The sequence below is a fragment of the Miniopterus schreibersii genome, assembly GCF_964146895.1.
Source record: "Miniopterus schreibersii genome assembly, chromosome: X".
In the NCBI taxonomy this organism is placed as follows: domain Eukaryota; kingdom Metazoa; phylum Chordata; class Mammalia; order Chiroptera; family Miniopteridae; genus Miniopterus; species Miniopterus schreibersii.
In genome coordinates, this window is record NC_138104.1 from 7,124,686 (window position 1) to 7,135,935 (window position 11,250).

Consider the following 11,250-nt stretch of genomic DNA (forward strand, 5'->3'; position numbering starts at 1 on the left):
GCAAGCAGTTTTACTTTGGTTTTGGTTCCCCACAAAACCTCTTACCCATGTGCATTCACTGAACAAAGCTGACTTTCCACTTAGTAGTACCCTGCACCTCCTGCATCTCTGCTCCCTCAGTGATGGGGACATTGCTGACTGGCCTCGTGATTTAGAGGGTTCCTTCTTTCCCACTCGTCCCTCTGGCTTCCCATTAGAGGGCCTGACCTTGCAGGGCTCCCCTGGACTTAAAGGGGCCCAACCTCCATTTCACTCTGACATGACCACCCACTGTACTGGTGGCAGCAGCACATGTAGCCAATGGATAGGGCTGTTTGGCCCCAACCTTCCCCTTCTTGCCTAGTCCCTTCACTAGGTTGGACAGTCTCCTGGGGTACAGGGAGGAAGGTAGAAGGGGTTTGAGCCCAGTACCCCATCTGCTTCCAGTCTAGGCCTCAAGTTTCCCCTTTCCTCACATGGGGCACTACTAAGCAGGAGCTAGCCTTGCTCACTCCTACCTCCCTGCTCCTCCCCACTCCCAATATTCCATCTCTCTGTTCACAAAAGTTGTGGGTTTTTTTGTTCAATGTTTCATTCTTAGACATCTGTAATTGCTGCTGCTACTAGCACCAAATGTTCATCCTCACTGCCTCCTATTCTGTCCACATTCCCCTCCAAGATGCTCTTGGGAAGTGGTCTGGGGCAAAGCAGATGTCAAAGAATGAAACGTTGAACAAAAAAACAACACATTGATTGGTTGTCTCCCACACTCGGCCCGGGGATGATCCTGCAACCCAGGTATGTGCCCTTGGTCGGAATTGAACCCGGGATCCTTCATTCCCGAGCCAACACTCCAACCACTGAACCAAACTGGCTAGGGCAATTTAGTTGTAATTTTGATGTGGTTGTGGGAGGATGGGAGTACCACATTTATCTACACCGTCATCTTGACCAGAAGACTATTCTCACATATCTTCTTTTATGAAGGTTCTGTTCAAGTCACTGGGCCATTTTTAAATTGTCATTTTTCCTTTTATTATTGAGTGATGATGGTTCTTTATTATATTCTGGATAAAAATCCTTTGTCATATATATGCATTCCAAATGTTTTTTCTAGTCGTGATACCTGATACAAGGGGTTCGTGGCCACCTGTCACTACTTGAGCCAAAATAAGCAGAAACAGGGTTGAATCATGTATGAGGGTTTATTCCAATAATGCTGGCAGCATGGGGAGAGCAGTCAGTCACCCTGGAAATTCTGCTCTGACCTCCCCTCACCAGTTGGTTGATTATATACCAGTGTGGGAGAAGATAACTACATGCAGCTATGAGTTACAAGTGTAACAGGGAGAGGGGAGGGAAGGGTCTGCAGTACAGCCTTCAGGAGCCCAAAGTCAGATAACCAGGTGGCTAATCTTCTATGATGTTACAAACAGCTTGGCCCATTCCTGGGACAGGAGAATGGTCAGCATTCCTGAGGCAAACTCCTGGAGGGGGTCAGGGTCCCAGCACTGCAACCAAATGAAAGCCTGTCCTGTCCTTGGTCTGTTCTCAAAATGTATTTCTTTTCTGAGTAATAGACCCATTGAGGCATCTTGTCTTTGTACAGACTTGTTTCATCCCCCAGTTTCCGGGGGTCTATAAGAAAACTTCTTATCTCTAGTTAGTAAGGTGAATAATTATTAAACAACTGTGGCTCTATTCTTATTATGTGCCCTTATTATGTGCCACTATCATGTGCACCATGCTTTTCAATATTCTGAAAGTAATCTTTTGAAGTGTGATATTTTTCATAGTTTATATGAAATCCATTTATAATTTTTGTCGTTTATTATTTGAGGTTCTCCAAAAAACAGATGCCAAGAAAGAATTAGACATTCATACAGTTTATCAGGGGAAACACCAGTGGAGGGTAAAGGAGAGAGAGAGAGAGAGAAGAAGGGACAGGTGAGGGAACCTTCAACCTATGAAAGGAGAGGGAGAAGGGAGAAAGAACCTAAGCTTACAGTTTAAATTTTGGGGGGGAAAATCTCATTTGGGCAAATTGGGAACTCACAACAAATACTGCTGTTATTGCAGTTGTGTATCAGACAGGAATGGCCCAGCTCTAATATCCCTCCGCTGCTCAGTCATTGGCTAATAGCAGACTGAAGAGAGCCTGACCTCAGTGTGAATACTATATTGAGTCCAAAAGTGCAGTAGCTGGAAGGTGGATGCTCACTATTATCATGATAGAAGGTTGTCTTGAAGGGAGAGCCAAGTGCACACTTCCGTGGCTACCTCAGTGCAACGTTTGTGTAGCACAGTTCTACTTCTCTATGTAAGTTAGGAGAACATCTCCCTTGGTTGATACGGCCTCTTTTCCTGAAAGAAAAGTTACAAGATGTAGATTAGTGTAATTGGTCTCCAATTACTACAATTGTGATTCATCCTCTTTCTCTTCTACTATTTAAAATTCCATCATTTTTATTTATTTAAAAAATTTTTAATTGATTTTAGAGAGGAAGGGAGAGGAGAGAGAGAGAAACATTGATTGGCTGCCTCCCACACGTACCTGGACCAGGAATCAAACCCGAAGCCCTGACCAGGAATTGAACCCACCACCATTCACAGTTAAAACTGAGCAAAGGAATGCAGGGAGGTGCCCAAGAGAATTGTCTGTGTTCAAGCTAAATAAAAGTCCATTGTGTGTGTGTGTGTGTATGTATATATATATATATATATATTACATCATTCTTATCCATTTACCCATCAGTGGACATTTAGGTTGTTTTCATATCTTGGCTACTGTGAATAATATTGCAATGAACATGGGAGTACAGGTATCTCTTTGAGATATTGATTTCAATTCCTTGGATAAATACCCAGAAGTGGGAATACTAGATCATATGGTAGTTCTGTTTTTAATTTTTTGAAAAATCTCATACTATTTTTTCATAATGGCTGTACTAATTTACACTTCTAACAACAGTGTACCAGAGTTTTTATCCACATCTGTACCAACACTTGTTATTATTTTTTTAATAATAGCCATCTTAATAGTTGTGAGATGGTCTCTTACTGTGGTTTTTTTTTCCCATTTTCCTAATGATTAGTGATGTTGGGCTCTTTATCATACACCTGTTGGCCATTTGCATGTCTTCTTTGGAAAAATGTATATTCAGGTCCTTTGCACAAATTTTTAATTTTATTGGCTGTTGAGTTGCAGGAGTTCATTATGCCAGGTATTCTGGTAGATACTATGTTAAGTGTTCTTAGACCACACACATATGCACACATACACACACAAACACACACAAATAATATTAAAGGGAGTAGGAGGAAACATTAGGAGGTGATGGATAACCTATGACCTTGATGGTGATGATATTTTCACAGGTGTAGGTATATTTATCCCCAAGCTCATCAAGTTTTATACATGGGTTGGCAAAAGTAGGTTTACAGTTGTTTGTATGGAAAAAGACATGCAGGTTATGATTATAAAAGCTTTATTAACTCTATATTTCACATACAACTGTACACCTACTTTTGCCCACCCATATATTAAACACATAAAGCTTTATACATATTAATAACACCTCAAGAAATTTTTTTTAAAGGAGAGAACAAAGAGCTCCCCTCCTCCATGTGATAATACAGCAGGAAGGTGGCAAACAAAGAACAGTGCCCTCACCAGACACGGAATCTGCCAACCCCTTGACCTCAGACTTCTCAGCCTCAAGAACTGTGAGAAATAAATGTTGTTTAAACCACTCAATCTATGCTATTTTTTATAGCAGCCTGAACTAAAACAGGGAATGACCAATAATAGATATGAGGTTTCTTTTTGGGGTGATGAAGATGTCCTAAAATTATATTTTGGTGACATTGTAGAACTCTGTAAATAAACTAAAAGCCATTGACCTGTACACTTTAAATGGGTGAATTTTATAGTATGCAAATTATATCTCAATAAAGCTGTTAATAAAAAGAGTCCTAGGAGAGATAGCATATTGGTTAAGAGTGCAGAACTTCTGGTATCTTCAATATGAGTCCCAGCTCTGCAAGTTTTTAGCCATAGGACCTTGAGAAAATTAGTTGCCCTTTCTAAGCCTGTTTCCTCAAATATAAATGGTGCTTACCTTGTGGGGGATGTTGAAGATTAAACAAGAACATCTGTGTAAGTTTCCTGGGACACAGGGTGTGCTAAACAAAACTCCAGCTTTTTGTTATTATATAAGCCTTCATCTCTAATTCAAGGACATCCTTTAAGTGGAATAAAGTGAGCCTTATGAAATTGAAAAAATGCTGTAGATTTGAGAGGTTAATTTGTAGAAATGTAGTAATAACTAATATTTTTCAGACATCGAGCAGGTTTGTACTTAAATTAACATTCTTATTACTGCATTCGTTTCCCCACAATCTTTATATGAATCTGTGAATTATCTCTACCATTCTTTTGGTTTCCTGAATGAGTTAAATAAAAATTTTATAGGTGTCCATCAAGAAGCTATGTGAGAATCATGGTTATAATATTTTGAGAGTTGTGCTTTCAAGTCACTTATTACATAAGTTCTCTCTACCATGATTGCCCTGGAACACAAGATCTCAGAACACTAAACCACTCAAAGGCCACTTTGTCCTCGCCATGCCTGCATTTCCTGTATTAAATTTTTTGTTCATGTGTGTCACAAAATTTGTGAAATTATATCTTAATTATAGACTTCAAGTCAATATTGCCCCCAACCACCCTCCCCCAAAATTTTAGTTTAATTGCATTTTCTCTCTCATGCCTCTTATATTTCTCTACCTTTTATGAGCCTTATGTTTCTCCTTTCTTTGATGCTCACTTGAGTGGGGCTTCATGATGGGGAATAGAATAGAATGCTGAGAAGGAAGTGAGGGAAACAGACTAAGAATGACAACTGTAATGGGTAAGATGATCAAAGTAACTGCTATGGACTGAATGTTTTTGTCCCCTTCATTCCAAACCCATATGTTGAAGCCCCAATACCCAATGTGATGATATTTGGTATTTGGAGGCAGGGCATCAGGAGAGGTTATTAGGTTTAGATGAGGGCATGAGGTTGCAGCCCCCAAAATGGAATGGGATCAGTGCCTTTACAAGAGGAAGACACCAGGGTGTGCCCCGCCCCCCCCCCCCCCCCTGCTCCTCTCCACCATGTGAGGATACAGCAAGAAGGCAGCATTTGCAAATCAGTAAGTGAGCCCTCACAAGACACCTAATGTACCAATACCTTGAGCATGGACTTCCGAGCCTCCAAAACTATGAGAAATAAGTTTTATTGTTTAAGCTACCAAAGCTATGGTATATTGTTATAGCAGCCTAAACTGCCTGAGACACAAATGAAAAAGATTCTACCTTCTCCCCTTACAAATAACATTTCTTCTGTCACTTCATGAGATCTTGCAAAAATATTCATGATTAATTCTTGTAAATTATTAACTCTCCCCAAGACATTTGTATCACATAAAAGGATGGGAGGGTACAACTAGTGTAAATGAAATAATCCTTAAGACAGCCATTCTGACAGAAGGAAGAAAACTGCTGGGGCATTTTTGCTAAGGGAGATAGGGGGTTACTGATATTGTTCAGAGGATACCCAGCAGGTCCCTGCCCATAGCACCTACCTCTAGAACCAGGTGGACACAGATTATGGCGGATATGCTGGACCTACTCCCTAAAGTAAACTGCTTCCAAAAACTTCTCAAATTAGCAAAATCTCTGTTTAAAAGCAATTAACATGCTTATCATCCTATCTATCCATCCAGGAAAACAGACTGCAAGCGCCTCAAATTGGAACTTTATAATTAGCCCTTTTTTCAATTGTTTTAGGAACCTGTGAACCAAAAAACTTCATTTTATTAAGCAATTCAAATTATTACTTTGACTTCAAGACTTTGATGTATTATATGCCATATTGCAAATTATTTGGAGGAACAAGAAATAATCAAGACACATAATGCAGGTAATTTCCTTCCAGCTATATGTACATACAGTCCTGCAAACCACAGCACATGAATAGCAAACTTACCTGCGCAAATGAAGAAAGAAGACAGTGAAATAAAAGTACAAAAACTGGTGTGAATTATTCCTCTATGCCATGTCTGGAAAATCACTAAAATTTAGAAATGAGGGGAAAAGTTGACTGTAAAATAGAAGGCAGCAGACCAAAAATTAGATGGATTGACTCCATAAAAGAAGCCATAGGCATGAGTCTGCAGGAGCTGAGCAGGGCTGAGGACAGGACATTGTGGATATCATTCATGCGTAAGGTCTCCAATATCAGAGCCGACTCAACAGCACATAAACATAACCTTTAAACATCATGCCAAAGAACTGCCTATAAGCTGACCTGTGGATCATCTAACTTGGGATATTTAACTTTCTTGAACAATTGGTGAGGAAGCACAGGCTTTTTACAGTACTATAAATATGAAGTTAAACTGCAGATAAACAAAGAGCAATGACTTTTTTCTGCTCATTAGGGAAGTGTACACTTTTATTGTCCTACAGGTAAAAAACCAGTCTGGTTCCTAAACAATCTCATTTCTACATGTTTTCTCCCACCCCCACTACTTACATAACGATGGCTCCATAAATGTGGTTTTTTATAAACACCTATGTAATTTTGCTGGGTCCCTGAAAAAAAAAGGGGGGTTATAAAACAAGATAATTGTTCACCATCTATGTGGGATTTATGGTTAGGACAATTTGGGTGCTTTCAAACCACTTTTTTGGAAATGAGAAAATCATTATAGAGAAGCCGCCTGGCTGACTTTTCACATTGCCTTAGCAAAAATAAAGGTCCAATTCATAAGAGGCTTGGAACAATCTTAACTGCTTTAGAGCATTCTTCCTCTGGTATTAAACAGTCATTAGTGGGGTCCACCACCGGGACCACCTTAGGTTTCTAATTTGATGTTTTGAATGCAAGAGTCAACAGAGAGTGTCTCTAAAATCACCGAGACTGGTAAGAGATATATTTTCTGAACAAGAAATGGACAAGGTTTACAGGAACAGGAAAAAAGTGCCATATTTATTGAGACAATTTCTTTTTCAATAGTGTTTCACATTTATTGAAAACAAAGAAGAGACTTATGTCCAGATAGTGTTGAGGAATTTGGTAGAATCTAAGAGTTATTTGGTAGACCAACAAGGACATAACTAAGGAAATACTGCAAAATTCAGAAGAGAACTGGATGCTGGGCACAACTAACAGGTCCACAGGAGAAAATGAGTGACTCAAATGGGCTGCCGGGCACCCTTGGGATCTGGCAGCTTTCTGGCAGGAGCAGGAGATCTGGGAGTAGGGAGGGAATGGTTCCAGAAGAAGGTAAAAGTCTGGCAGGCCCCTCCAAGGGGGTGGTGAGCTGTTGGAATCATTGTCCAGGGGCAATGGCCAGATCAGATAGATACCTTCTGGGTGAGTCCAGATCGCTGGAGGCTGCAGTCTGTCGGTGGGAGGCGGTGGGTGGCGATGGCAGCCATAGCGCCAATCCCTGGGCACATCGATGCAGGCCTGTTAGCCTGGCAGGGAGACAGTGGCAACCATCAGGATGAGAGGTCTATCCAGCGTGTAACGGGAGCCCAGCTCGCAGCTGGAGCCCAGGACGGAGTCCAAGTGCGCATGGGAGGGGCCGGGCTGGCCTGAGAGGGTGACAGCGCGCTCCAGAGCGAGGCCCAGCTGCAGCAGCAGGAACCTGGAGCGCTATTCCTGGAACAAAGGCAAGCACTACGCGGGAGGGGACAGGAGCGCGGGGGAGATCACCCAGACTGGAACGCAAGGGACGGGGAGGCCAGGCGGCAGGACGCCTGTGGCAATCTGGCGCGGGGACCCTCCCCCAAAAGCGCCCGCCCCCAGGCCTGAGAGTCTCCTGGCCTAGAAGTCCTCGTCCTCCACCCATCCAAAGACCCGCTTCATCTCGGCCAGGAAGCCCCGGTAATCACTGAGCAGGGGGCTCTCCTTCCTGATGTAGGGGATCACCCACTGCAGGGCTGGCCCCGTGAGGCGGGTGATGAGGAACGTCACCTTCAGGGCATCGCTGGAGAACAGGGTCTCGTCCACCAACATGTAGGCGCCCGTCTGCACGATAAACTCCGGGAGCCGATCCGTATCGCCGTCAAAGGTCTCTGGGAAGGGAATCGGGTTCCTCCACCGCCGCGTCCGGTGCCTGAGAGGCAGGGCCAACAGGGCTTTAATCAGCTGCACTCGGCCATCCATTGCACCCAGCTAGTTTGTCTGCGCTGGGCGGGGCTGGGCGGAGGTGGGCGGGGAGGCGTGATGGGAAGTGCGCGTCTGAAGAGGCGGGCCCAGGGACGTAGTGGGCGGGGCCAAGGGGGTAATCTGGCGCGGGTGTGGGTTCTGCCTACAAGGCCTGTTTGTCGCTAGTGCGCAGACGCACACCGGGCTGAGGTAGGCTCCAGGGCCCAGGACGAGGGTGGGCGGGGCCATAGGATGTAACCCGCCAGAGCCTGGCCTCCGCCCACCAGCCGGGTGGTCACTAGGGCGCAGGCGCGAAACAGAAAAACTGGAACAATGAGCTAGGGCTTGAGAAGACAGAGGGAGGGGTCAGAGGTGAAGCTGAGGCCTGCTAAACGAAGCCCAGACGAAATTGGAGGGGCTGGGCTGAGTTTTAACCCGGGAAAGGAGGTGCAGGCTGCATGTGGGGACTAAAGAGTCCCTTTCCCAGGGTTGAGGAGGCCTGCCTCATGACTCCTTTCACACCTTGGTTCCTGCATAATTTGTGTTGACCATGGACTGTAGACACCACTTGAGTGAGGTTCTGTGAACACATTTTCCCGCTTGTGGATGGATCTCTCAGCCATAGAGGTATTGCACCGATGGTTGTAGATGTGGTGGCCTTGCATCATAACAGAAAAGCCCCAAATGTTTGCCAACATAATCCAGAGCAGGATATTAAAAAAATAATGTACCATAATCAGTTAATATAAAGAGGGTTGATTCATAAGAAATCTCTTAATGTGCTGTTGAAGAAGCCAAAAGCGGATTATCAGTATAGAAACCAAAAGACAAAAATAAGAGAGGTGGGATGCTTTCCAACTGCAACTTTAAACGTGTTCTACGTAAGAATAAAGGAATGGAATGATTAAGTGTTTCACAAATTGGAAAAGAGGAGGGGAAGTTAACCATCACTCATTATATCTGAATTCATTTGTCTGGCTGAGTGGAAAAATTGATATAAATTCATCACGGGCTTTTATCGGTACAGAAAATGACCATTTAAAATATAGAGCAGTGTCACGTACCCTATTCAGAAAAGCAGTTCAAAGGAAATAGTGCCTAGGAATATATTTTTTAAGTTGTAAAAGCCACGTGAAATGTTTTCAGTGCTAAAGAGGGATGCAAAAGAACACTCAAACAAATGGTAAGATATCCCCAGATCTTGGAGAGGATGACTCAACGTCTTAAAGATGTTAAATTTCCCTAAGTCAAATTACACTTCCAACACATGATTAGGTCATGTCCTGAGTCAATATGGGGTTTAATCCAACTATGGGCACTAATTTTCCCCCAGCATCATTCTACCAAACCAGCGAGAGGATTTTGTTTTGATTAGACAAGCTTATTTTAACGTTCATATGGAAGAATAAACAACCAAAAAAATGGTGTGAAAATGTTTAAACCCCGACTCTGGAGGAACTCACCTATCATTCTCTGAGCTTCCAAAGAAGTAGACAGGCTCTAGCGGGTAGTCACCCATGTGGGCCAATTGCTATATTCTTAGGCCTGCACAAATAATCTAGCTAGATGCCTCCGCTGTTTTAACTGGCTAATCTGGAGTTTGGAACTGAATTTAAACAATTTTATTTTGCTGTTTCTTCCCGTTTCCTCTTGGAGAACTATGAGGCCATCTCTATCAGCTGCTGTTGGCTATGGATGATATTCCAGGGTGGGTAGGGCAATATCATGAACAATGACAATACATGACTCAGGGACTATGTGGTTTCCCTACCACAGTTGGGAGCAGTTGAATTCAACACTGAAGGTACTCATCCCGCAGTGACCCGCATATCCCTGTTTGAGTAGCTGTAAAATTCAGTTAGCAGATGCCCTCCTGAAAAAGAGTAGGCTGACAGTCTCAAATTATATGAAACTTGGTGTTTCCATACAAGTTCTGTATGGACTTGTTCTGAGGTCTGAGGTTTCCAGACAAGTTCTGAGGTCAGTTATCTTTCATCCTATAACAACAGAAGGAATCTTTACTCTGCACGTGGGGGTGGGAACATGAAATGAGGGAAGGAGTCAGGGAAGAGGCTGCTTATGCCTGAATCTTGAAAGTGGGAAGAGAGGTGGATTTCCACAGACAAAGGGAGGAAATGATCGGATATGGAACCCCTGAAAAGGGTGGTTGGGAGTTGTCTGAATTAATTGCTGGGACCAATCCTGGGAGTCTGCTATGAGTGACCCTGTTGTCGGTTTTCCTTGCCTTTCCCCCGGTTTCTGCCACCTTAACTGACTTGCCAAAATTGTAAGTACAAACTTTGGGCCTTTCACATTGTGCCCAGGCCAGTACTATCTGATCCCAGAGCTCACGTGATTCCTTTGCATCCCAGCTCTGATGTCTCCCCATGTTCCCACCTAATAGCAAAGAACTCACATTTACCCGTAGGGGTGGGAGAAGCACAGCGTGGAAGGCCCTGTGGAGGAGGGTGCGATTGCACTAGGCCTGGGTAAACTTGTTCAGCAAGATTTCCCAAGTCAGAAATGGCATAGGGGCTATGGTATATGCAAAGGCCTGAGTAGTGGAGGTGGACATTGAAGAAGGGGCGTAGATACAAAAGTCAAAACAATGTGAGCAAAGATGAGTTTTCCGGTTGGGCCAAGTTCCCACTCAGACCTGGAGAGAGTGGACAGTCTCCCTGTCAATCATTGCAGGCCCTCCAATGATGGTGCGTGAAGGCGGGGCCATAGAAGGCTGTAGAAGAAGCTCTAGCACGCGCCCAAACTCGTTACAATCTGGATTGTACTGTGCGGCTTCCGTGGCCGGTTTCACTCAGCGCTGAGGGAACATGGCGGCTCCCTGTCCTGCGATCTCAAAGTGTAAGTTTAATTTACTTGATTTTGTAATTAGCTGTCGGTAGTGTGATTTTGAGAGACTCGGGTAGATGGTGTATCTGATTCAATTGGACAGACCTGTCCCATGTGCTCCTGGATTGGTGACCGGGAAGGTTCCCTTCGCCGCGTGTCGGCGAGGTGTTGTGCTTTATGTAACGGCATGATGGGTCTTTCGGACCATTTCGTTGAT